Genomic DNA, 27,985 nt, shown 5'->3' with positions numbered 1-27,985 from the left:
TGGTTCAATCAACATTTTGCTCATAGAATGTGGTAAAATGAGATTGCGTTCTAACAAACGAAAATAAGTTAAGTATATATAGTAAAAACTACAAACAAAACTTTTACAAATCTTTTGAAATAATATGTTCTCCTTAGATAATAAAAATAACATGTATTGAACTCACCTTATTAAATTAGAATTGGGCGCACCATCCGACATGGCGCGCACCAGAGAGAGCGGTGGTCCATCGATTCCCTCTCGCCGGAACTCCGGCCGCGTTGATCGTATCGTTGGTGAGCTCTCTCTCTCTGTTTATTAGTGTCTGTGCCGTCGGTCTCAACGGACGTATTCTGTCCGTTTCGTCGGTCTATGGTAGTGTTTTCCCCTATCTTCGCTGCGCTGAACTCTCTGGTCTGGTGGTCTGGTGTGTTTGGTTGATTTACCTCTTCTGGTCTGTCAGTTCAAAGCAGTTTGTTCGTACGGGTGTGTGCTTTGTTGTACCTATGCGCGCCGCGTTTTAATTCTTGTCCATTTTTGATTCCGCTAGTTGGATTCTTTTTGTGCAACAGCCTCAGTATATCGATATATTGATGGTGTTTTCGTTGGAATTGATGTCATGTTTCCCGATATTTTGTGTTAAAAATAAGTGCAACAAGATATGCTGATTGCGTGCAACAAAAATGATCACTGAAAAGGGGGTGTTTGGGTGTAGAAAGAAGGCTTGAAAGTCCGGAAAAGTGATATGACCGTCATACGAAGGTAGTGCAAAAAAGAACAGCATGAAGCGAAAATGAGCTGTCAAAGTGGAAATTTCTTTTATCAACATAGCAGCCGTTGCTTGCGTCGTCGCTGTCGTCGTAATCGTCGTCATGAAAACCAAAAATGAGTATCAACCATAATATCAACAGCAGCATCAGGTGTGAACTTCGATTCTAATTTGAACTGGAAGTTTTTGCTGGAATACATACTGTTACTCATCCACTGAGAGCAAGTGGAGAGTCATCGCCCGGAAATTGGAAATTAGTTCGAAATTTCTACGGCCGTCAACGTCAATAAAACAAGGTAATTATTCTTCTTTTTCATATCAGAATTTTTTTAACTTTTGTGTGGGTGAGGGCAAAGCACAAAGACTACTACGATGGGCGGGGGATCAAGTGGAAGTAGATTTGAATCAATCTCCGATGCATAGAAAATAATATATTCAAATGCCGAATAAGGCGAAATTGCCGTATCGAAGTCTGTTAGGACGGAATAATTGATTCAACAGTTTCAGCTTTCAGCAGTCACGACAAAACGGCGATGACGACGACTAGGTATAGATGCAAGCGGTTGTTGAGGTGAGCGATCTGTGGTCCGTCGTGTGAGAGAACTCAGAATTTAGATTCTGTGAGTGGATCGCATTTTTTTTTCTTGCTGGGTTATATTCCGACCGACCACCTCGCAGCAGCACTGAGGGTTGGAAGTTGTGGAGGTCGACCACTTCCGTTTGCTCGTATCGGTTTCGAGACTTGGACTGGTGGTGCGGTCAATCTCGACATCGATTTTGATCTAGATCGCAGTTTATAGTTGATCAAATGATTTTATCAGTTTGTAAAATGTCAAACAGATAATAGGGGTATTCACTAAACAGATTAAATCACTGCGTAAGCCGTAAGCCAAAATTATCTGATTATTGAATTTTTTCATGAAATTGCGAATGAAACAATCGAAGATTGCCTTGGCAGTGACGTAGCCACCGGGGGTGGGGGAGGGGGTTTGTAGTGTTTGTTAGGGTTAAAAAAGAAAATGCATTTTTGGAGGATTTGCCACACGGTGAAGATATGGTCCGTTGTCGAGCGGCCATCGACGAAGCCGGCTTGATAACTTCCCACAAACTCATTCATTTTAGGTGAAAGACGATGGAAGATGATCAGGGAAGCACTTTGTAGGCGGCATTCAGAACTGTGATCACTCGGAAGGTCTCACACTCCTATTTGTCATCCTTCTTGTAAATGGGGCATATCCCAAGTAACCAAAAGTTCCGCTTCCCATGACGAAATGCACTTTTAAGTTTCACGAAGTTCAAATGAAAAAGTTTCGAATGGAACTTTCTGGCTGCTTAAGAAGAGGCTAACAATGAGCCTTCCTGGAACTTCGCACACAAGTTCGGGCAAGGCTCATTGTTAACCTCTTAAGCAGCTTGAAAGCTGCTTAAGATGGTACTCGGAACTTTGTCGGAGCTTTCAAGTTCATAGAAATGTACTTGTCAGTAACTTGTGCTAAGGATTTTGTTTTTCATTTTGGCAAAAATAACTTTTTTTGAAAATTTTCATGAACACTAATACTTTTCGCGCTAAGTATCACGGGCACATGTACAATGATCGATTTCTCTTCATCGATTTTTTTGAACTGCAACTTGGACGGCAAATCATTTTCAGTAGTTTTTGTTGTTTTACATTCTAGTCCTAGTCGTCCATCACCGAAACACACCGAGAGATCATCCGAATATTGGTCGTATGTATTTCCCGGAATAATCCGAAGAGAAAATCAATGAAGAGAAATCGATCATTGTAGATACGCCTGTATGATACTAAACGCGAGAATTCATAGATTTTACCAAATTAATAGATTAAAAGTGCAAATGAAAAAAAAAGTGGCACCCACCGGATTCGTACTAGAAGCCTGTGAGTGAAAGTGCAAATGAAAAAAAAGTGGCGCCCACCGGATTCGAACTAGAAGCCTGTGAGTGAGAGCCCTACAATCTACCCCAACACCGCGATTGTGATGAAGTACATTGTGGGTGAAATCCGACTTGAATCAATGCTTCGTCGGCGCTTATGTGACGCGCTTGTGCAGTAGCGCAGTTAATTTTACCACAACAAGTATCTACAACAGCGCAGCGGTACGGCAGCAGGTTATCACGCTAAAGGACCCGGTTCAAATCTACTCCTGGAGTGTAATCATGTACAATAAAATTGGTCATGTTTCACGTAACACAAGCTAACACAGACTGTAGTGAATCATCTAGAAAGTACAATTTTGTTTTTTCCATTCATTTTAAGTAAGTTCCAACAGAAGCTGCTTAGAAGGCTAAAAATCTTCCTTATGTGAACTTTCAAGTTTCGAAATTACTTAAAAATGAGGCTGCTTAGAAGGCTAAAGAGCATCCTTCAACAAGCTGCTTGGCCCATGAAGTACCCTCTTATCTGAACTTCTGGTTACTTGGGATGATCACCCTCCTTCCACTCCTCCGGTAGCTGTTCGGTTTCCCAGATCCGGACTATTAGCCGGTGCAGGCAAGTGACCAACTTGACGAGTTCAGCTCCTTATTGTACTGGAACTATTGGATAGCATCCTTAACTTCCCTCAACGTGGGAGTTGGCTCGATGTTGCTTCCTGCTGTACTGACGTAGTTATTTATTCGCCGCCTTGGTCGCCCATGTCTGCGCTTCCCGCACCATTCCAGTGTTCGTTGTAGTGCTGCTTCCACCTTACGGTCATCTCACGTCCATCCGCCAAGATACCCCGTCCTTATCACTGCACATTTCGGCTCGGGAAACAAAGCTTTTCCGGAATGCGTTGAGCTTCTGGTAGAACTTCCGTGTTTCTTGTGAAAGGCACATCAGTTCCTTTTGTTCGCACTCCGCTTTTTCCATGCAGCGCTTTTTCTCCCGAAAGAGGCGGCTGGGAAGGATCTGTTATTTCCGTGTTCTTTTTTATCGCTCCAAGTTCTGCCTGATTCCATGCTGCAGCATGACCACCCTCACTGCGTTCTTCTCTTCCAAAATCTCTACACTTATCGTTGAATCAATTTCTTCGGCTTCGTTCCACATACCCAACGTTCATCTCAGCTGCGTTGTTGATGGCTGCTTTCACTGTACTCCTGTCCTCTAGAGAGGCCTCATCGAGCTCACCCTCGTCTGGCAACGCGGCCTCGAGATTCTTCGCGTATGCTGAGGCAACAACCGGTTGTTTTAGTCGCTGTCGACTGTACCGGTCATCGGTACCGTGATGAATGCTACGATGCCCGTGAAAGATACGTCTGGACAGTTACTAACCAACCCGGCTGACCAGTTGAAACGCTGGTTCGAGCACTTTGGAAACCTTTTTCAAGTGTCGATCACGCCATCAACACCTCAGCATGATCCGCTAAGGGTTCGACGCATTACCCGTGTCAACACCAAAGCTCCATCAGTGTAGGAAATAGAAACAGCTATCCGTAGCATGAAATCAAACAGGGCCCCGGTCGGTTGCATATCAGCTGAGATGCTCAAAGCTGACCCAACTACTGCATCAATTATTCTGCAACATATGGGAAACCGCGACATTTCCGGCCGACTGGATGCAAGGCGTCTTAGTAAAGGTACCCAAAAATGGTGATCTGACTGTATGCGGTAATAGGCGGGGCATCATGTTACTGTTTATCGTTCCCAAAGTCCTCTGCAAAGTGATCCTTAACCGGATACAGGAGAAGATTGACGCAACTCTCCGAGGGACAGCCGGAGGATTCTGTGTGGGCCATATTGCCACGCTCCGTATCATTCTGGAGCAAATCAATTAATCCCAAGAGTCTCTCTACCTGGTGTTAATTGATTACGAAAAAGCTTTCGACCGTCTCAATCACGGAAGCATGTGGGAAACCCTCGGGCGCAAGGGTCAAATTATCGGCCTCGTTGAAGCACAGTACAGGGCATTATCGTGCAGAGTACTGCACAACGGTGTTTTGCCCGATCCCATCCGGGTCGTTAATGGAGTGAGGCAAGAATTTAAACTATCACCGCTACTATTACTCATCGTAATCGACGAGATCCTGGTAGGTGCCGTTGACCGTGAACCAAATCGTGGATTGCTGTAGCAGCCCATTACCATGGAGCACCTAAATGACTTCGAATTGGCTGATGACGTTGCTCTCCTAGCTCAACGGCGCTCTGATATGCAGAGCAAGCTCGATGATCTTGCCAATCGCTCCTCAGCGGCAGGTTGGATGTAAACAAGGTCAACACTTCCAGCTTTACGATAGCTGGGCAAGCAGTGGAGCAGTTGAAAGCTTCCAATATCTTTGTAGCCAAATAGCGGCACCAATATCGACATAGGTGCACGGATCAAGCAGGCGAGGGCTGCTTTTGCGAGTTTAAGAAACGTATGGAAAAACAAACAGGTTATTTGACGCACCAAAATCCGAATTTTTCACTCGAACGTGAAATCTGTGCTGCTATACGCCAGTGAAATCTGGTGTGTATCAGTGGAGAATACTCATACCACAGAGAACAGACATCCAAGTCCAGTTCCGAAACTGTGTAAGGAATTTAATGGCCATTTCAAATCGGCAACACAAGTGGCAATAGCGTGACGCTGCAATCGGTTAATTTCCCGTACTAATTTAATTCACCACTTGAAATGTTTCAATTCACCACTGACTGTGGCAATATGGTGTTTGGTGGCGTTAGTGTTGTCATCGTGTATTGGTTTGAGCCCGTGTAGCTGCCGGCTTAGAATAGCACTACGGACCACCTGTTCCGGGGGTAAAAGTCCACCAAACAGGTAACCCCAATCCAAGGTGTCAGGCGACCCGTGCTGAGGGATGAATGGTTGAGGGGGTTTAAAAGATGCTCGATCTTTAACGGAGCCCGTAGCGTGGGTAGATCGCCTTTTTGGGTTGCGTTGCGGTGATAGATCTACCAAACCGAAATCTAGTGTCGTCCTATTTTTCAATTTTGGAATATGTGTTCTTGTAATTCAAGGAGTTATAGCATTTAGTCCTACTACTGGTGTTTTGGTGACTTCCAGCTTTTGAATAAAACTGAGTTTACCAACTTTACTTTGCATATAGTTAAAAACCTCACCATCTGAGGCTAAACTCAATGCAAAGGAAATCAAATTGGGTTAGGGATCCATGTATGTACTAACTCTTCAAAGACTGGAAAGTGCTAGTACTCAAGGAACATACTAGAATCATTATTACTGAACACATGTTCCAATATTGGAATTATATTGCTGCTAATGTTAAAACCCGGGTCCTAAACTTCCTACTGGGGAGAATTTAGCAGTAAAACAAGGGTGATGCTAGGTTTCCGATGCATGGCCAATATCAGTACTCTTGTTTTGTTTTCTAAGAAAACAAAACAAAAACTGTATCAAAATCGATACTTTATTGCCCCTCAATGGCAATTGAGTAATGCGACATGCACTACACTAAGGATACGGGTAATGTCACAATAGATCTAAAAACTGGTCGCAGTGACAAACCCGAACAGGAAAAAAAAATTGGTTTGCAACCATACTCAAGTAAAGATTCAAATCCTTACACAACTTTCCGAATGAAATTTGTTCTAGCCTAGATGTCTGTTCTCTGTGCTCATACTCCAACGTGGAGCTCCATCGTCGATGTCATCAATAGCCGATAGCGACAGAAATTCGGTAGCGAAAGTGGAGGTGAGTCGGCCACATCCTACGCAGGGGCGGAAACGAAATCTGCAAGCAAGCGTTAGATTGGAACCCAGCAGGACATCGCAGCAGAGGCAGACCCAGAGGCTCATGGTGGCGCAGCCTCAACAACGAAGTCAAGCAAGTCGCCAGAAATTTAACCTGGCCACAGGTCAAGGCGACGGCTGGCAATCGCCCAGGATGGAAATCTTTCAATTCGGCCCTCTGCACCACTGCGGGTGCCCAGAACTGAAAGTAAGTAAGTAGCACTTTGACCATCACCAGATAGTGATCGGCGTCGATGTTGGCGCCACGATAGGCCCTGACTTCCATAATGTCAGAGAAGTGCCGTCCGTCAATCAGGACATGATCGATTTGGGATTCTGTCTGCAGTGGTAATCTCTAGGTGTAACGATAGGGGCAAGGTTGCGACCATTCATTTGCAAAGATTTACATTCATTTTCTATTATCTCAGTTCAGAAGCATGCTATCGAAAAACAATGTATGGATGAATTTAACCTTGTAGTTTTATCTGAAATTTTGCCGAATATCATTGGGGTCGCAAACGTATACCAAAGTCGTGAGCGAGCTGTGAAGGCAACTCTCCACGCGGTGAATGTAAATTTCATTCACGCTGTGGAAAGTTACTTTCACAGCTCGCTTACGACTTTGGAATGCGTGTGCGACCCCAATGACATTCGGCAAACTTTCAGATAAAACTACAAGGTTAAATTCATCCATACATTGTTTTTCGATAGCATGCTTCTGAACTGAGATAATAGCAAATGAATGGAAATCTTTGCAAATGAATGGTTGCAACCTTGGATAGGGGAGGCTGTGCTGGAAAAAGGTACGTATGGCCATGTTTATGGAGGCGGCAAAATCGACATGTCGTAGGCCGTTATTATTATGCTGAAGTTGAAGAATCGGCCCTTGATCCTCAACCTTCACATTCTATCGTCGATCAGCCACCAACCGATCATGAGCCTCTGCATGTCGCCCATCACTATAAAAGCTGTTACCAGTTCACGTGTGTTGCCGCGTCTCTGGTAGATGGTATGGTTATCTTCAAACGTTCGCAACATAGATCCTGTCCTTCAGTACATCGGCGAGTATGCGGGTGCTTCCAATGAAGTTGAAAGATTGGCATTCCACGTGCCGAATTTCCAATCGCAATTATTTTTTGTTCACTGGGGTCGTTTCGTTGCCGTTAGTCTCGACTCGCATTATTCTGTCGTTGATTTTCCGTCGCAATGCTTCCTTACAGCTGACTCACTGAGTCGGAAACTAACCCTCTACTTACCATGGTGCACAGTTAGAGTCCATCTCTGGCACCCGGACGTCGACCAGCCGCCCCTAACATGAGAATCAGACGTTTTTCTACCCTGTTCATGGGTAGAATAATCAGCTCTAGGATGTTGATGTGTGACTCTTGTTCCAATCAAAACTCAAAACCTGATCTACTATATTTTGGAGCTTAAGGATTCTGATCAATGATTAATGATTCAATGATTGGAGGTTTACATGGCTCAATTGAAGCTTTGCATGTAATCCTCACTATTTTTATCTGTACTCTACACTGTGTATTTAATTTTCCCCAACTGAAACACATGACCTACGATTCAAAAAGAGCACATCTGTATTCAGCAAAGAAAATCACTTTTTCGAACGTGCCGAACGTGTCTCCACTCTGCCTAACTTTTACTTACCATGCCAAAACAACCACCCACTACTCTGGTAGTAGGTAGGTACCTGAAGTTAGTAGAAGCTTCCTCTAGCAAGGGTTACTACTTTGTCGGTTTCCAGCGAGATATTGACCAAATTTTCTTTTCTCCGCAGTCCGCACGCAAACGACAACAACTTGCGAACGACAGTGATGCGCGCGAATGTTGGGTTGACGTAAGCTCACACCAAAGCGATAAAAGCGACGCAATTTACCTACTGTTGGCGGCGTGAGAGGCGCTTTCCTCCTCACGACTAACAACTTTTTCCTGTCTCATTCATTGAAAGTATCCACGAAATCCAAGCTAAAACGGCTGAAACGTGTTCGCTGGGAGAAGGCCTATGTCAAATTGAATAACACCAATTAGCAACTGTTTTAGTAGGGGATGTTTTTCTTTCTCTCTGTGTCATCAAAGGGAAGCGTCATATTACATACTCAGAAAGGCTTTAAAACAAACGTTACAACTTCTAATGGGATGCCACTTAATGCAGAGGCATCCACAAATGTTTTACGTGAAGATAACCAACGTGAACTAACGAAGGACGATACAATCAGAAGTATATTGTGAACTTTCTCGCCTGGTCAATGTAACGACCGGTCGGCTGTTTAGTATCATAGTAATTCACTTAGTTGCTTTGCAGTGCATGAATTCAATGATGAAAATTAATTTGGTTTTGTCTGCTTACGCGGTTTCTATTTACAACTTTACTTACTTTCGTCCTGAGCATCCACGGTGGAACAGAGGGCCGAATTGAAAGATCTCCATCCTGGGCGATTGCTCGCCATAGCCTTGATCTGTGGCCAGATCAAATTTCTGTTTTATTACGTTGTTGAGGCTGAGCCGCCGTGAGCCTCTGGGTCTGCCACTGCTGCGATGTCGCAATGTTCTGCTGGGTTCCAATCGAACGCAACCTTGCGTAGAGTGTGGCCGACCCATCTCTACTTTAGCTCCCGATTTTTTGTTGCTATAGGCTTTTGATGACATCGACGATGAAACTCCATGTTGGAGATCCCATTGTCAGGCCACCACGCACGAATTATATACCGCAGGCATCTATTGATGAAGCCCTGCAGCCGTTGAGTGTTCTCCACTAATACACAACAAGTTTTACTGGCGTACAGCAGCACAGATTTCACCTACGTCGATCTTGGAGCCGCCATCGGCCGCCATTTGGCTACCAAGCTATTGGAAGCTTTCAGCATTCTCTACTGCTTGCTCAGCTACCGTAAAGCTGGGCGGATTGACCGTGGTTACATCCAACGATTTGGTCTTGTTGACGTTGATGGTAAGACTTGCAATCGAGGAGCGATTGGCAAGATCATCGAGCTTGCTCTGCATATCTGAGCACTATTGAGCTAAGAGAGCAACGTCATCGACCAGTTGTTGGAAGTCATTTAGGTGCTCCAGCCCATTATCATGGCTGCCACAGTCAATCGCACCTACCAGGATCTCGTCGATTACTCCAGCAACGACCCGGATGGGGTCGGACAAGACACCGTTGTTCAGTACCTCTGCACGAAAATGCCCTGTACTGTGCTTGAATGAGGCCGATGATTTTCTCAGGGACACCCTTGCGCAAGATCAGAGCTTCAGGAAGACTCTTGTGACGATTAGAGCTACGTTGGCGTGAAAAAATTAACTGGAAAAAGAATCAATTAGTTCATAACTACGGAAATGCCCATGGATCACTGAACTAAAATACAGTGTCTATTCCAGTAGGGACGTTATGCCGGAAATATGTCAAATAAGAAGATATATTCGTTCAATGACTAATTTCATGTGTAACATTGTTTGCACAGAATTAGCACTCGATCCAAAACCAGCAGAATACGAAATACACTTATTTAGAGATCTGTGACATCATTTATTTGCGCTCGTTTGCATGTTCTACACAGTATAATCTCCCGGCAGCCCAGAATGGCCTGCGCAATTTGCCTAAACGATGCGACGACAGCGACCACCACCAGCTTCGCACCGGTTTCCGAGGCATCTTGTGCGCACAGAGAAGACAACAACGATTCTCATTTGGATGTGCATGATTGATAGAGCACCACGCAACGTAGCCCTGAGCTGCTAAGGTGCGATACGACAATGGCGCGATGACGATAAAATGAAATAGTGGAGGCATCAGCAGCTCAAATGAACGAACGACCTTCCCATGCGTAATTTCAACCGCTCGTTGACGTTGTCTTCTTGCTGGTGCTCTTTTTTGTCATCGCACCCGTCGTTGTTGTCGGCTGGTGCAGTACCGTAACACGATTCAAGTACCTTCGTCCAAGGAATGTGGGAGGAGCGGGCCGGAGCTTACCTACCACCTGACACCTTCCTCCGGAATTACCCACGCTGCTGATCCGCAATCTTCAAGTCGGTGGTGGTAGAACGACCGACGCAAACTGTGTCATTTGAATTCGGATTTAAAAATATCCATTCTCAAGACCCTCCTCGAGGCGTTGCAACTCTCGTGACAATAGATCATGCCATTAGAGCTAGCTCTACATGAAGAGCTAGTCCACGTCCACGGAGAGCTGTGCGATGCATTTAGAAGTGAGCTGCTCGATTGAGGAAGCAGGAAACGTTCCTGATGCACACGGTTCATTCAACCGAGCGAGCACCCGGCATGGGACAACTGTAGGCAAAAGTTAAAGGTGCCTGAAAGAAATTGAAGAAAGACGTGAGACGGCCTTCAACGCCTCCGACCGGCGAGCAGTAACTGTAAGCTCACTGCAAAACCGCTTCTTTTGTGGTGTTTCTTTCGTTGTTAGTCACTTGACTCCGCATTATTCGGATCCATTCCGCGCGGTTGCCTGGCATAGGAGGATATAGTCTTTAACGCTTATGGGTATTTAATTTCATTTTACTGTGGGTATATTGTGGGTACGAAGTTTACGATTGCGGCTGGCTAAGAGTAGTACCGCTACCGGGACCTGACACTGAATCAACGTAGCAATTAAAGCCCAAATATAGCGTATCAAGCTATATTATGAGTTTCTTCAACGTTGAATGTGATAATTTTGTAAAAAAAATATGCAAGGGATCATTGAAATTGCTATTTAGATTTGCATAAGTTCAAATACACGTAAATAAATTAAAAAAAAAATAACAGCGACTGATCTGTAAAGAAGCGTATCACAGATTTCCGGCCAAATCGAAAAGGTGAAATAGACAAAAATCACTGAAACCCAGATTAAATCAGGCGAAACTATTGGAAATCTATTACTGTTTAACCGAAGAGATAGGGTCTTGTACCATTTGGGAAGGTGTACCTATTTTGGACACTTGCCGCTATAACTAAGCCAATTTCAAACCGATTGATTTGAAATTTTGTATACAGTTAGGCACGTACAGTATCTAACTCTGTACAAAAATTCAAATCAATCGGTTTGAAATTGACTTAGTTATAGCTACAAGTGCCCAAAATAGGTACGTCTGCCCAAATGGTACAATACCCTACCAAAAGAAACTATTTTATCAAAATACTGTTCATTGCCATTTTTTAATTATATAGAACGAGCTCACCAATATCTATCCTTCCTCGTGACAGCCGGTAAACAAATTTAAGAGAAGTCAAGTGACACGTTTCCACTGCCAGGCAATACAGTGACAGTCTACCTGACCGTTACACCTAGAGATCAGCACAGCTGACCGAATCGGAAATCGACCGTATGTATGTCGTCATGAATGCACACAAATACAACATTTTGAAAATGTATATTAGCGTAGACTTTGGTCAAACTTCCTATTTTCATTTTCTCCAAAAGTGAACGCAGTATGTGAATGTTCTATTTGCTTTACAAGCTCTCAGGTTACCAAATCGTAAGCCGAAAAAGAATAAATAGAATAAAAAATGGACATATGCAACGGCAGTGATTTGACGCACAACAAAGTTAGTTCTTATACATCCTAATACTTTCCAGGAAGTGAAAACCAATTTGAAGTTTCAAACCCTTTTCAAGTTACCTATGTTTGTGATACACCGCTTTGCTTCGATGACAGCAAAGCTTATCCCCTACTCAAACAGTTGTTAATTGGTGTTATTCAATTTGATACAATCCAATCCCCTATCGCAAGATACGTGATTGTGTGCTGTTAGCTTTGGACACGTTTAGCATAGTTTCCAAGTCGGTGAATGAGACAGGAAAACAGAGTAGTTATTCGTGAGGAAAGCTTCTGTCACGACGATAATGATGCCGGCAACAATATTATGTCGCGTCGTTGAGAAAGCTTACGTCGACATCCGCACTCGCACTCATCATCATTGTTGTAGGATCGTCGTCGAAAACTTTATCAATATCACGCTGGCAACTGGCAAACGTGCAGCTTCTTGGAGGTTCTTCAGTTGGATATTGAAGTGGGTGTTTATTTTTTGTGGCTAGAAGAACTTAACCAGCGAGAGAACGAGCGAAACGTTGGAAAATTAGTTTATCAATTGTCCCTGTAAGAATTTTGCAATAGATTCTTGAGAGATTCCCTGAGAACAATGATACATATTGCCCTTTACTGGCATTTACCAGATTTGCAGGTTTGTCTGAAGACTCTGAAACATATTTAATGGGAAAACTTGTAATTAGAAGGCGCAAAATGTTGCTAATTGACAAATTGAGAGATGAAATTTGTGGAAAAAATCGTGTTTTGGTGAGATTTGAACCCACGGCTCTGTATTCGCTAGACTGGCGCTTCAACCAACTAAGCCGCAAAACAAATAAAGATTCTGCGGAATAGAAATCCAATTTGACTCCGAAGCCACACCGTGAACACTCCTTTTTCACAAACACATCTCTCTTCCGGCTTAGATGCCAATCCACAACACACTCGCGTTTGTGTCCATTACCTACAAGTGAGAGCAAATTGTTTTATGACGCTGAGACTTACTCTCGCACTCTGCATACCTAGCCATTAAGCAGTTTGTTTGCTGGTGTATAATTCGGTACCGTCAACCCCCGTTGGTTTGAACGACACCTCATTCATTTTTTAATTTGAACTTCTAGTAACCCTGTGCTGCCGTTCTACGCATAGTTGTCCCATGTTATATGAGATTCCCATATAACATGGGACAATCGGGCGTAGAACGGCAGTGTGGGCATCTAAAACACACTGATGGTAACCCTTTTTGCCGTTTTGTTTTGATTCTGCGTTCCGTTTCACCCCGTTCCATGAGCAGAATGACGTTTGAATCATTTTTAGTGGATGTGAAGATTAGAGGGGGTCAAATTAAAAAGTGTTCAGATTAGATGTGGTCAAATCAACAGGGGTAGACGGTATGCATCGAGAGCTCGGCACGGTCGCACGCTTGACTACCACCTGCTTAGTGCTTAGTTGGTTAAAGCGCCGGTCTAGCAAATACGGAGTTGTGGGTTGAAATCCCTCCAGAGCGCGATTTTTTTTTCACGATTTCCGTCTCTCAATTTGTCAATTAGTAACATTGTGTGCCTTCTAATTACAAGTTTTTTTTAGTATATTCTCTGAGAACTTTAACCAAGAATCTTATAAAGGATTCCTCGAAGTAGAAATTCACAAAGTCGCACATCTCTTCTAAGGCTATTTTTACATTTTTGACAGAGGAGACGACACAAGTTTTCACAATCACAATTCACAAAAAAAGTTGTAATAACCCAAAAAATGTCGACATATCCATTGAAAAGACGGCAAAACTTTTGCGGGCTTAAGGAAAATATTATTCCAAGGACCGGCCGGCAGGTTTATTAACCTAGGGCTTCGGGGTTGTTCGTAGATTCCATCTGAAATTCATCCAATAATTTCTCAAAGAATTCTGTACAAAACACATTCTACCGTGAAGCTACATGGTTTTGACGCCTTTTCGGTAAGATTTTCCACTATAACTCATAAATACGTCCGTAAATCTCAAATATTCTTGCATATTCTGATTCCTTGTAAATTTTGCAGTAATATGATCGATTGAACATATAGTTTTCTTGAGAAAAGCTGGTTAAAAATGAGAATGAGTAGCGTAACGTTACTACGTTGTCACGTCACACTAATCATTCCCCTTTTTAGCACGCTTTTCAAATGAATACTTACTGTTCAACAGATCATATTCATTGCAAATTCGAATATGCAAAAAGATTTGAGGTTTACTAGTTTATTTGCTAGTTTTAGTGGAAAATCTGATAAAAAAGACTTCAAAACGTTGTAACGTAGAATGTGTTACTAACAGTTATTCGTAAGATCTTTTTGTGAGTTCAGCAAGAATTCCTTCAAAAATACTTCCAAGAATCCCTTAAGAATTTCTTTCAGATTTTTTTTAAGGTTTCCCAGGAACTCACCTAAAAAATTCTCAAGAAACTCCCCCATGCGTTTTTCAGTTTTTCTTTCAAAAATTCGATTCCTCAATTTCTGCAGATATTCCTAAAAGAATTTCCTCTAGCGATTCTTTCGCAGGTGTCATCAAAGATTCCTCCAGCATTTTTTTTTTTAATTCCTTAAAAGATTCTTGTAGGAAGTTCACCAGAGGTTTCTCCGGCTGTTTAACCCGAAATTGCTCTACCGATTGATTCAGAAATTCTGTTTTTTGCAGTAATGCCTTCTGAAATTTTTATTGGAATCCCTCCATAGGCTCCTTCCGGAATTTCTCCGTTCATACCTCCAGGGTTCTTTTCAGATTCGGATTCTCACATGCATTTCTTCAGAAATGCCTCTATAAATTTCTCAAGAGAATCTTTTCGAAGTTCCTCCAGGGGGTTTCCCGGAAGATCCTCAAATATTCCTCGGGTTGCATCATAAACTTCTCTCTTGGGATATATTTGGGCCTTTCAGAGATACTTTCAGAAATTCGTCGGGAATCCCTTAAGAGATTCTTTCGGGAATGTCTTCAGTAATAACTTCAGAATTTATTTCGTGGTGTTTCTTCCGGAATATTTAAAGAAATTCTACTTGGGATTACTGCACAACACAGATTCAGAGATTCAATTTTTTATGATTTTCCTTTGGTGATTGCTTCAAGAATTTTTCCAGATTTGTTTTAAATTTCTGCTGCTAAATTTTCCTCCGAAAAATCCTCTAGAGAAAACTTCAGAAATTTCTCCATGTATTTTTGTCAGCTTGAAACTTCGAAATGCAAGTAATTCTTTCGAGAATCCCAGGGGTTCTTTCAGGGGTTGCTTCAAAATATTCTCCAGGAAACATTTCAGGAATTCCTTCAGGAACTGCTCCAATGAATACTTCAGAAATTGTTTCAGAGACTTTTGTTCAGGAATCTCTTTATGAAATTTTCAGAAAAAAATCTGCTTGGAAACGCCAGAGATATCTTCAAGTAATTTTTAAAGAATTACTCCATTATTTTTTTGTAATTTCATGAAGTACTTCTGTAAAATCCATGGAGGAATATCTGAAAGAATCCCTGAAGGAATCCCAGAAGATTTTTTTCTGAAGGATCCGCAGTAGATATTAAAAAAAAAGAACTTCTAGAAATTACGCCAAATTACGAAATTTCCCAAGACTTGTCTGCAGCAACCCTTGGAAAAATTTCCGAACAAATCGCTGACAATTTTTTGGAAATTTTTAAAATTCTGAAAAAAAAATCCATGTCCCTTGCTGACACTCATGAAAAAAAACCCTTAAACTGGAAAAGACTCTGGGAACATTTCTGAATGAATTCCTGAAGAAGTTTCAGAAGGAATCCTTTGAGAAATTTCTGAAAAAAATCCTTGCAAGTTTTTTTGAATAATTTTTTATCTAATTCCTGAAGAAATTCTTCTTCTTCTTCTTCTTCTTCTTTATTATGGCTTGACGTTCGCATTGGAACTTGGCCTCCTTCTCTTCAACTAAGCGTTCTTAGAGCACTTCCACAGTTATTAATTGAAGGGCTTTCATTGCCTGCCATTGCATGAATTCGTACATTGTTGAGCAAGTACAATGATACACTATGCCCAGGGAGTCGAGAAAATTTTCCCGACCGGAACGGGAATCGAACCCGCCGTCTCCGGATTGGCGATCAAAAGCCTTAACCACTGGGCTAACTGAAAACCCGAGACCCTGTAAATATACCTGCTTTGAATCTTCTCGCATTTTTCTTTAGGGATTTCACCCAGGACTTATTCAGGACTAATTTCTCCCGTGATTCTTTCAGGGATTCTTTCTGAGATTTTTGTAATGGATTGCTGCCAGGTTTTCCTTCAAGGATTTCTACCGGGATTCTTTCAGGGATCCAACGATTTCTTTAACCCTCTAATACCCAATCCCGCCTTTAGACGGGGTATAGTTTGAGCATTTTTGTTATTTTTTATTTCGTGGAAATTCAAAATTTTTATATTTTTGGCTGATATTAAGGACTGTTTTGTATATCTCAAAATAATTTTTGGTGATTTTGAAGCATACTTACATTTTTTTTAAATCATTGAAAAATTGATGTTTTAGTCACATTTCAGAAGTCATTGTTTATTTTGCTTTGAATCGCTACAATTAGCATATTTTAAATTTTTCCCAAATCATTCTATTCTAGTTTAAGGAGTGTATCGGAAATTAACTATAAACATTCAGGATGCTCTATATCGAAGCATGTTTGGTCTTATCATTTCGGTTCTTCTATCAAATCATCACAATATAGTCAAGTTTAGAATAGCCTGAAAAAAATTGAAAAATGTTTAGCATTATTGAAAATATTGTAGAATGAATACATCTCACAAATTAAAGTTTTGGACAAATTGTTGTTTTCTAAAGATTTTTCAGCGTTTCAATAACCTGTAGCGAATAAAACTTGTACGGCGAAAAATCCAAAAAATATAAATTATTGTTAGTAGTTATGTATACATAACATATCACCGAACACCAACTTAAAAAAAAATATTTATGATCGAAAAACCCTCAACATTTAAAAAATGGCCTATCCTAAAAAAACACTAATTTTTTGTCGAACTTTGACAGTCTGTTTTAAATAACTTCAAAGGTTATACAATTCCGTTCTCTACTAAAGCAAACTCGTCGTTAAGTTTAAAAACTTTTCCAATTAAAAAAAAATGAATTATTAATTTGATGTATTTTTTATTTGCGTAATCCTGCTTTGAATGAGCATCAAAAAATGGGGTCCCTGAAAAATGACCTTTTTTCATTTTTAAGAATTGCGCTAAAATGGAGTCGATTTTTTTCTTGAAAATAATTTTTTACCTATATTATGAGCAATCTGGGAAAGAATATATTTGCGCTAAAATATTTTAAAAAATCAAACAATTTTCCATTTTTTCCGCAATTTCAAAATTTTAAGAGGTGTCCAAAATTTCAAGATCATGCGTTTAAACTTTGAGATTGATGTCCATGTAAAATAATTATTTTTACAAAAGTAAAAGTGCCATTCCTTTCTCTGAGGATTTATATAGTACCTCCAAAAATAAAATTATTTATAACTCGAATAAATTATTTTTTAGGATGTTTTGAACATATATAGTTAATTTCCGATACACTCCTTAATAACTTAAGGGAATCGAATCCACTCTAAAATAATTTTCCTTAAATATACACGGAAAATAAAATTTTCCATGAAAAAATTTAAAATAACAATATTTTAGCAATAATCATAAAACGTCAAAATGTTTTCATCTCAAAAAATCCGTACCCCAAATATGCTTCCAGGAAAAATATAAAAGTGTAGGAATGTTCAAAAATAAAAATTAGAAAAATCAAAAACTGAAATTCACGAAATCGAGAATTAAAAAGAATCATCTTCCAAAACATGTTTAAATCGATTTTAGATGACGAAAAATGATATTAAGATCAAAATCAAAAATTTGGGTATTAGAGGGTTAAGGGTTTCATCCAGTGATTAAAAGTTTTATGCAATTTTGTCTCCACAAGCAGCCCGATAGTTTTGTTTTTCGTTTTTCTAACAGTTTGTCATTTTCTCTCGTTGCAGGTAGATGGTGACCTATTGCACTGCCACTGCGGTCAACTGCATATCGTGATAATCGTAAACTTTTTTCCTCCATCATCTCCAACAAGCAGACCACACTGCACACTGCGGGCAGTCAGTGTGTACACTGTACACACGACGGTAAATATATCGACTACTCACCTCACGAACTCATTGAAATTCAATCACTCTGAACGGCGAACTAAAACCGCGCCTAGGCCGTTAGTGTGGCTTGTTTCCTCCTACGCTCCTACGCACTTTTTCAGGGCACGACAAAACTAAAGTCAGGCAGGCAAAGTAGAACGATAGATCTTTCTATCGTTCTGTATAAAGTGGTGACATAGTGGTACTCTTTCATTGTTGATCTGAGAATTTCAACATCATGTTCGTTGAGTAAGTTTTTATACATAGGTGAGCGACTAACGCACAGTGAATTTCAGTACGCAGAACTTTCTAAAGGAATTCCTGAAGGATTTTTTGAAGAAATTCTTCTTTTCGTTATAGGAATCCACACGTTCGCTTCACAAGCGGATGGTCATGGGTTCGATCCCTGCTCCGGCACTTGCAATTTTTCGTCAGTTGCTCTTCCCCCCGAGAGCAGCTGACTCCTGAACCTCTTCAGAGCATATACTCTAACGGACCCGGAAACTTGGATATCAGCGTACCGCAACTCATAATGGACGACCCCCAATTGGATTAGAAAAGCAACAGCAGCCACACATCAGCATCCTCGTGCTCATCATTCTACTGTGGACAGGGTAGAAAAGTGAAAGCAGCACAAAGGCATCAGTTCGATATAGTTGAATTAGAATAGGATACATTTAGGCGCTGTAGAATGTGTAAGTGCAGCGTCCAATTGGAATCGCTCGCGTAGTGCCCTAGTGGACAAAGGAGCTGTAAATAAGGTTAAGTGATTAACCCTAAAAGGGTTACCTGGGGTCCATTGGACCCCAGGCGCCTTTCAGAGCTCGTCTTTGATGGAACACACTCAGCGTGGTGACGAAACTGAGGCCATGAAGGTATCCATTTTAGGGTTAAGAATAAAAACAAGAATTTTTGAAATAATTCTTGGAACAATAAATCAAGGAACTCCTTGGGTTGATACTGAAGCAATACCTTGAAGAATCTGTTAGGAAATTTTCAGAAGAATTTCAGGAGAAATCTCTAAAAAAAATCAGGATGGTTTTCTGAAGACATCGTTTTCAAGAAATACCTGTGTTGGCGCGACAGCCGCTGATGGTTACCCTATATAAATGAATAGAAGAAAAAGGGGAGAAAAGTAGTGAAAGGGAAGAATATTTAGCAATTGAATTGCGCGTCCAAACTAGTTGAATTATAATTAAGTGTAAGAAACAAGTATTGAATACAAATCGAGTGGAAGGAGGCACTGTAAATTGTGAGTAGGAGGTGTATTACAATTATAGAATGTAACTAAATAAATCGTTTATAGTTTAAGCTGATCACCAGAAACACCGTGTTTTGATCTGCTCTAAAAACCAGCGCAACGATTGAATCGCCACCACAACATACTTAAAAATTTACATCACTCTTCGCCGCTGCCGAGAGTCAAAACATGCAGACAAGTTCATCTCAATCATCATCGGAAATGATACAGTTGCAGCTGGAGTATTTGGACATCGAACGGTCGATCAAACTAAAAGCAATTGTGGATCGGGAGAATGTGGAATTATTGTATGCACGAAAACGGTTAGGTCTAATGAGAGCTAAATTAACGCTTGGATCTGACGAATGTGACCAGAATTTCACCGGGTTGGAAGAGGCTTCGAGCGAAGTGATCGACAGTCCACCACCAATTAATCTAGTCGATGATTCTACTTCAAGTGAAAGTAATCCACAGGGCAGTAACCAAAATTGTGTACCTACATCACAGCAAATTTGTGCTAGACAAGTGATGTCGGTTGACTTGCTTGTGTTTACAGGGGATCCCGAAGATTGGCCGGTATTTTATAGCCAATACCAAAACACTACGCGCGCCTGTGGTTATACCCACAGCGAAAATTTAGTGAGGCTACAGAGGTGCTTAAAAGGGAAAGCTTTAGAGTACGTTCGTAGCAGTCTGATGTTACCAGAGTTAGTCCCGAAAGTAATTAAAACATTGGAAATGTTGTATGGGCGGCCGACGGTTTTGATCAACTCTTTGATCAATAAAATTCGAACGATTCCACCACCAAACATTGATCACTTGGAAACGGTGATTGATTATGGAATGGCCGTACAGAATCTATTCGATCATTTAACAGCGATGAACCAAAAGGAACATCTTCGGAATCCAACGCTACTGCAAGAGCTAGAGGCTAAGCTACCTGGCCAGATGAAATTGGAATGGGCGCGATATAAAAGAAGTCATGGGCCGTCATCTCTTCAAACCCTGAACGGATTCATGAAAGAGAAAGTTGAAGCAGCATGTGAACTAACATTTGTAGGAGTTCAGTCAAATTCGCCTCGGCTTCAGAACGACGATTTGTATTTTCAAAATGAAATACGAACACACTCTGAAGGAGACCTCCCAAATAGAAACTGTTTAGTTTGTAGGAGACAAAACCATCATGTTAGGAATTGCGCAGAGTTTCAATCGTATGGAATTAGTCGTCGTTGGTATTTGGTAGGAGAACTAAAACTATGTAGGTGTTGCCTAGGTCGCCATAGTTCAAGAGTTTGTCCAGACGTACATGAATGCGGAGTGAATGGATGTCAGATGCTTCACCATCAATTATTGCATCAAACAAAGAGAGCAATAGGGTAACCAGTGAACTTATCGCGCTATGAAGTGAGTAGTAAAACTTCATAGAATATGAAGAATTACGGGGGTGGGAATGTTGGCGCGACAGCCGCTGATGGTTACCCTATATAAATGAATAGAAGAAAAAGGGGAGAAAAGTAGTGAAAGGGAAGAATATTTAGCAATTGAATTGCGCGTCCAAACTAGTTGAATTATAATTAAGTGTAAGAAACAAGTATTGAATACAAATCGAGTGGAAGGAGGCACTGTAAATTGTGAGTAGGAGGTGTATTACAATTATAGAATGTAACTAAATAAATCGTTTATAGTTTAAGCTGATCACCAGAAACACCGTGTTTTGATCTGCTCTAAAAACCAGCGCAACGATTGAATCGCCACCACAACAACCTGTATCTAGAAAAACACATGGACAATCCATTTCGTAATAAATTGATTCCTGAAACAATCTGCGCAGAAATTCTTAAAAGTGGAGGAGATCCTGGAGGTATTTTTGGAAAAAAAAATACCTGGGGAAATGCCCTAAGAAATTTCTATATGAATTTCTGCTGTTTTTTTTTTTTTTTTTTTGTAGGAACCTCTGATGAATTTTCTAGAAACATTTCTTCAAGAATTGCCAACGTAATCTCTGGAGAAATTCCATAAGGATTCCCTGAAAGAATTCGAGTTTTTTTTAAGAATTTCCTGGGAGAATTTCATGAGAAAACCGCTGGAGGAATTTCCTAAAGGGTCCTTGGAAGAATTTCAGAGATAAATCCTTGGAGAAGTCTCTGGAAAAAATCCTAATGCCATATCTAAAGGAAACCCTGGAAGAATTACCGGAGAAACCATTGGAGGAATTTTTAGAAAAAATAAACATGGAAGATGTTTTGAAAGAATCCCTCGTGGAATTTCCAAAGGAATTCATGGAGTTATTTGGGGTAGAATTCATGGAAATTTTTTAATGAATCTCTGAAGGAATCCCCGAAGGGATATCTAAATGGTTCAGAGGAGGAATTTCTGAAGAAGTCCATGGGAGGTTTCCAAGAGTAACCCTTGGAAAATTTTCTAAAGAAAATTCTACGAAATTAAAAAAAACACTGCAAGAAATTCTGAAAAAAATCATTGAGGAGAATTTATAATGCATCCATGGAAGATTTTTTTAAAGAATTGCTGGAGAATTTTTTGTAGTAATTCGTTGAAGATTTTCTGAATGAATCACTGGAAGATTTTCTTAAGTAACACTTGCTTACAGCATTTTTGAACTCGGTAAGCTGACGATCATTTTTGGTGTAGAATCATGCCCTGAGTTCGAAAACGCGAAGGAAAAAAAATACAGTATAGCGGAATTTTTTTCGACTTTCCATACAAGGTTTGAAAGTTTGAAATCGATTTTTGTTCTATTTTTAAGCAACGTTGCTTACTTCACACATCTCATTCTCCGTAATCAATACTCCGATTGAGCAGAATTTTTTACTGTAACTCGCCTACATATGATATGTCAAATAAACGTTGAGAACGAATTTTTAGATTGTTTTTTTTTTATTAAAAAAAATACATTTCTTCATATATTTTTGGAAATTTGGCTAAAATTTAAGGAGATCGTCCCTAAAACTCGCCAATATCTTGAATTTCATCAATCTGACGCAAAATCTGCATTCAGATGATCGAATGGTATTGTATTCAGCTTTTAAATTACGAAAAAAGATTTGAAATTGTTTGAACAAAACGCAAGATATTTAAATTTTAGTAAATTCCATATTTTTAAAAGTTGTAAAACTCGATATTGAGCTAAAACACAAATATTGCTCTACTTTATTTTTTTTGAAGCACGTTTTTTTTTTTTTTTTTTTTTTTTTTTTTTTTTTTTTTTTTTTTTTTTTTTTTTTTTATCTGTATTAACGAGATTTTTAGCCCTAGGCTAGTTCATCTCGGGACCCACGCTTTACTTCCCACATTTTTGTGAGTTTGTCGGGAGTGGGATTCGATCCCAGGTTCCGCTCCACAACAAGCACGGTTTCGAAATCAGTGCTAAATTGAACTTCATAAATTATGGTCGTTGACAGAAGTTCGCGACTTTCGTTTTATTTTGTAAACTAGTGTAATCGATGTAGCAATTTTGGAAACAATCCATTGCAAATTCCATGAATTCCTTTGAAAGAGTTCTTGGAGGAAAGTGTTGAAGAGGTTCTCAAGGAATCCCAGGGGATGTTTTCAAAGATCTTCATGAAAGAATTTTTTGACGAATCTACAGAAGATATTTTGAAGGAATTCGTGAAAGACTTTTCAAAAGAATCCCTGGAGAGATGTGAACGAATCCTTGAAAGATTTTTAAAAACTTTTCATGGAAGAATTACTGAGGAAATTTATAGAAGGTTTTCTGAAGAAATCTTTCAAGAATTTTCTGGAAAAATCTCTTGAAAAATTTCAGAAATCAAAGGGCTCTGATAGATTTTTTTAAAGGGTTGCTGGAGAAATTTGTGTAGTAATCCGTGGAAGATTTTCTAAAGGAGTTATTGAAGGAAACTTTGGAACAATTTTGTGAAAGGAATCCCTGGAAGCATTTCTAAAGGAATTCCTGAAAGAATTTCTTGGCGAATCCATGGAAGATTTTGTGAGCGCGAAAAACTTTCCAAAAGACTCGCTGGAGGCATTTATGAAAGAATTCTTGGAGAATCTTCAAAAGTTATCCATGAAAGAGTTACTGAGGAAATCTATGAGAGATTTTTTGAAGAAATCTTTCGAGAAATTTCTGAAGGAACCTTTTGAATTCCGAAGGCATCGCCGGAGTTATTTTTGATTAATTCGTCGAAGAATTTCAGAGGCAATACATACATAGATACAAATTTTACTGGGGAAATTTCTAGAGAAATTCTTGGAGGAGTTTCCAAAGATTATTTTTTAAGATTTCTTTAATTCTGCAAAGGGTTAAAAAAATTCTGAAGGATTTGCTAAAGCAATCGCTGGAGATATTTCTGAACAAATATCTTACTGTTGGAAGAGAAAATGTTCAAAAGAAAACTCCACATAACTTCTGAAAAAAAAAACTCTTGAAGAAATTGTGATGAAAGTCATGGAAGAATTTTTGAAGCAACCCATAGAAAATTTTCTAGAGAAGCTCCAGGAGGAAATTCTGGAATAATTTCTGAAGGAATCCCAGGATAAATTTGTAATGGAATCCCTGTAAGAATTTCTTGATGAATCCATAGAAGATTTTTTGAAGGAAACTCTTGAAAATTTCTGAAGTAACTCCTTAAAGACTTTTCATAAAAATCCCTGGAGAGATTTATAAAAGAATCCTTGAAGGATTCTCAAAAGGTATCATTGGAAAATTACTGTGAAAATCTGTGAAACGTTTTCTGAAGAAATCTCCCAAGACATTTCTGGAGGGATTGTGGAGCAATCTCTGGCGTTATTTTTGATGAATTCGTGAGGACATCTAAAGCAATCCTCGCAAATTTTGTGGAGGAAATTTCTGGATTTCAGATGAATCTTTTTGATGAAATCTTTGAAGGATCCCTGGAGATATTTCTGAACAAATTTCTCACGGTTGAGGAAGATGGAGTTCCCAATAGCAGATTGATCCTATTTTTATTGAATTCACTTACGCTAGGACGTTAAAAGAGTAGTAATCTACTTTGTCATAAGCACCTATTCCCGTCATATCAGTCGAGAAATAGTCAATAATTACAGATATTCCAACCCACAGTTGCCTATAGCTCATCAGATGAGATATAGACTAATAATAACCAGCCCCAATAGCATTGGAAATCAAATCATAACGCTAAAGTTCACATTTCAATTTCACTCCACTTACTTACGAGTTGAATTTTTTTCTCGTTTTGTGTACGACGAAGGCAACCGCACCACAGCAGCAGCTAGCCGAATTTTCAAAATTTAATTTCGTCAGATTCACTTGTTCAACCCACCTTCAATTCACACCCCACAAAAGCTCTGCGGCACTTCAAAGTTGGATTTCACTGTTGCAGAATGTAGCAGAAGTTGGTCAATTAATCACTTTTACCCATCGGTAAAATGTAAACAACAAGTTGTCTTCATCTAGGGAGGGTGCAAGCAAATGTGTGCGTGGATTTTCTGCATACGGAACATCGTATTTCACAACCACAGAGAAAGATTTCTCCGTTGCACTGTGATGGCGTATTATGATTTGATGGGCAAAATTATTAATCGAAATATTTTGGTCGTTCTTCTAAAGCTACATCCATCTCAATTTAAAAGCTTTCTGCTCAAAGGTACTTCGGACACATGATTTGATTTGAAACTTTTCGAATAAACACCGGTCAAGCAATATTTTTTGACCATCCCATATACCATAGTGTCACGTACAAGGTGTGCCGGGAATTGAATTCAGGTTGTGCCCGAAATAAACGTGCCCTTGGCGGAAAAAGAATTCGAGGGACAATTATTCAATCTTATTATTTTAAAGAAATTGTAGTTCTTTTACGATATTTTTTTACATGATATGGAAGCTAATTAATTGAGCTAAGTAATTGATACCAAATTGGTCGTGAGACATTAGGCGAGGTGCAAGAATAAACTCGATCTTTATTGGTCGGTGCTTAGCTAGACGGGAATTAGATAAAACCAGAATTACTCGATCCAGCACGCATTATTTCTCCATCTATTTTTAACAGCACTGTCTAAAAGATTGAAATTTGGAGTTTCTAAGTCACTTTTGCTGTTCCGCTCCGATCCGATTTCCGTTCCAGTGATGACGAAGCCGTGTGGTAGAAACTGTTTTGCAATCTCGTTAATCCCATGCATACAGTTTTCGTTGTTAGGCGCGAGACACTTTCGAAGTTTCAACAACTTAGGCCTGCCCAACTGAGGCAGGCAGTCACAGACAGACGCCGTGCCGCGCCGAAAAGACGCGTGTGGGTGGATTATTTAGCATGCCAAGTAGCGCAGACACATAGACTTTTGAACGTGAAATTACCCCAAATTGAAGGATCCGGAACGGATCTCCGCCTTTGTTGATTTTTTTCCTCCGTCTCTATCTTGATTGGTTTTGTTTTGGCTACTCCATGACGGGTGGAACCCCAAATCGTGGTGGTGTGTTCGAGGTTCGACGACGGTCATTACTGTATAACGGATTTTTTTCTGCCGGTCTGTCTATTTGTTCATCCATATCGGGACCGAGCCAAGAGAGGTGGACTTGGTGGTGGCGCACGGCGGCAGCGCGGCGGCGACGATCAGCTTCTGGTGACTGACGGTAATTGTTTCGAGATTCGGACCGACCGATTTAATTAGTGTACCGGTGCAGCACTGATCTGCGGAATTGATTGCGGTATCCCCACGGGGGAGTGGCCCCATGGGTGCATAGTGGATGAAGAGATTAGAAATTTTGGCAAAAAAATTGTTTCTTATTGATCCAAACCGGGGTTTATATATCCCGGTCGGTCCAGAAACTTTTCGTGAAGGAAGTTTCCTTTACTTCCTTGGACATAGAGTATTTTCGTGCCTGTCATATGATATACACATGCAAAATGGTCATTGGTAGAGGGAGCTCTCAGTTAACAACTGTTAACTCTGTTAACAATGCTCATAAAACACTAAGCTGAGAAGCGGGCTGTGTTCATGTTGTGACGTAATAGATAAGTGATTTCAGGTTAAATTACACTTTTTGGTGCTTCTCAGTGTACAACTCGATCGATGTGCGAAGTGCTTTTAACCGCCAAAGAAACAGCACGTGTCTTCCATTGGCCGAAACGATGTTATCGTTATCACCTGGTCCAGATTTGGTGTTTTCATCTCAAACAATCATCCATGTGGTGAACTGTCACAGTCAATGAGGGCAGCATTGAGACACATTTTGAATGTTGTTATGCTTCGATACGTTCCATACCGTGATGGATGATGATTTAAAAGCTTCACAGTTTGTCACGAATACCTAGCTTGAGTTCGGTTTAGGTTTATTGCCCTCTCTCGTGGTACTCGGTTATTGTTGATCAGTTTTTTTCCTTCTCTCAATTCGTCATGTAAGCATCGTCGATTCCCATCACTACTGCAAGCCGTTTATTGATGCGTTATTCGATTGTTTGCTTCAGCCATGTTCGACGTCCACCTATATATCTGTTTGATGATTTGCAAAACACCAATAGTAAGATGATTCGGAAAAAGTTCAAGGTTTCCCTTGGGCGTTGACGTTGACTCTAGTTTGCTTGAGGCAATTCAGATGTACAGTGTTGGAGATGGAAGAACCGTTTTTATCGAGACTAGGGTAACGAATATATTTTGGGCATGTATGTGACTTGGATTGTGATTTGGACATGCACAATGCTCTGTGTTTTTTTTTTCTCTGGAGGAATATTTGGAGCAATTCCTGAAGGGATTCCAACAAAAAAAAACTTGAGGAATTTTAGGAGAATTCCCAGCAAGAAAATCTAGGAGAATTTTCGAAGGAATTACGGAAGATATAGCAAGATAAATTCTTTGAGCAATAGCAAGTGATATTGCCGTAGGAATACCACGAGGAAACCCTGGAACAAAGATGCTTTCACCCACCTGGTAGCCGTCTATAATATATTTTTCTATAACTCAGTTCAGAAGCTTGTTCAGCCTTCAGTACACGCTTTGCCAAGTATGCAAATTTTTCCGCACGCATAATCCAACAGGCCAACAGTGGTCTCAACATTGACAAAACATCGAAAATGTCAAGCGTATGCTCTGCTGTTGGTTGATGTGTGCGGAAAAGTTTGCACACTTGGCAAAGTGTGTACTGAAGGCTTCACTATAATGTGATGTTCGGCAAACTTGTAGAGAAGTGTTTTTCCTACAATTATCACCAAGGACGCTATATTCTAACCCTGATATTTACGGCGTAAAAATGTTAGTACCACCTACTGTTACTAAACGATTGAATGTTTCGATCATTTAGTATGGGTAGGTAATACTAGCCATAAATATGAGAGTTAGAACATGTTGTTTTTTGTGATAATTGTAGGAAAACACTACCCTCAAAAATTGCCTATGTTTCGGTGTGAAGGTGAAATACACACCGAAACGTAGGACAATAAATGCAAAAGTCGTTTTAGCTGCTTAATAAAGACTGAAAGAGCCATTGAACCTGCAAAATATAAACAAATGGGTTGAACGGTTGCCAGGTGAGAGAAAGCATCCTTTTCCTGGAGGAATTCCAAGAGAACCTCCAAGAAATACAAAACAGAAGCTTTATAGAGGGATCATGACGAAATCCTGTGATATAAATGCCCGGAAAATACAAGAAAGAATCTCCAGTAGAATTTCTGGAGACATCTCAGCAGA

At 40.2% G+C, this 27,985-nt stretch overlaps 1 protein-coding gene across 2 annotated transcripts in view; it reads left to right on the top strand.

The window, feature by feature from the left end:
* The first annotated feature begins 300 nt into the window (after positions 1-300).
* The window catches only part of LOC109416273 (katanin p60 ATPase-containing subunit A1), a 61,985-nt gene continuing 34,300 nt past the window's right edge, over positions 301-27,985 (top strand). The window contains exons 1-2 of one of the 2 annotated variants that reach the window (XM_062859849.1): positions 302-1,044; positions 17,968-18,105. The gene's annotated coding sequence lies outside the window, so the exon portion shown is untranslated. Of the gene's footprint in view, positions 1,045-17,967; positions 18,106-27,985 lie in introns of both variants that reach the window. The other variant, XM_029880207.2, reaches the window with a different exon arrangement.

The sequence above is a fragment of the Aedes albopictus genome, chromosome 3, assembly GCF_035046485.1.
Source record: "Aedes albopictus strain Foshan chromosome 3, AalbF5, whole genome shotgun sequence".
Classification (NCBI taxonomy): Eukaryota; Metazoa; Arthropoda; class Insecta; order Diptera; family Culicidae; genus Aedes; species Aedes albopictus.
This window is presented reverse-complemented; position numbering and strand designations above follow the sequence as displayed.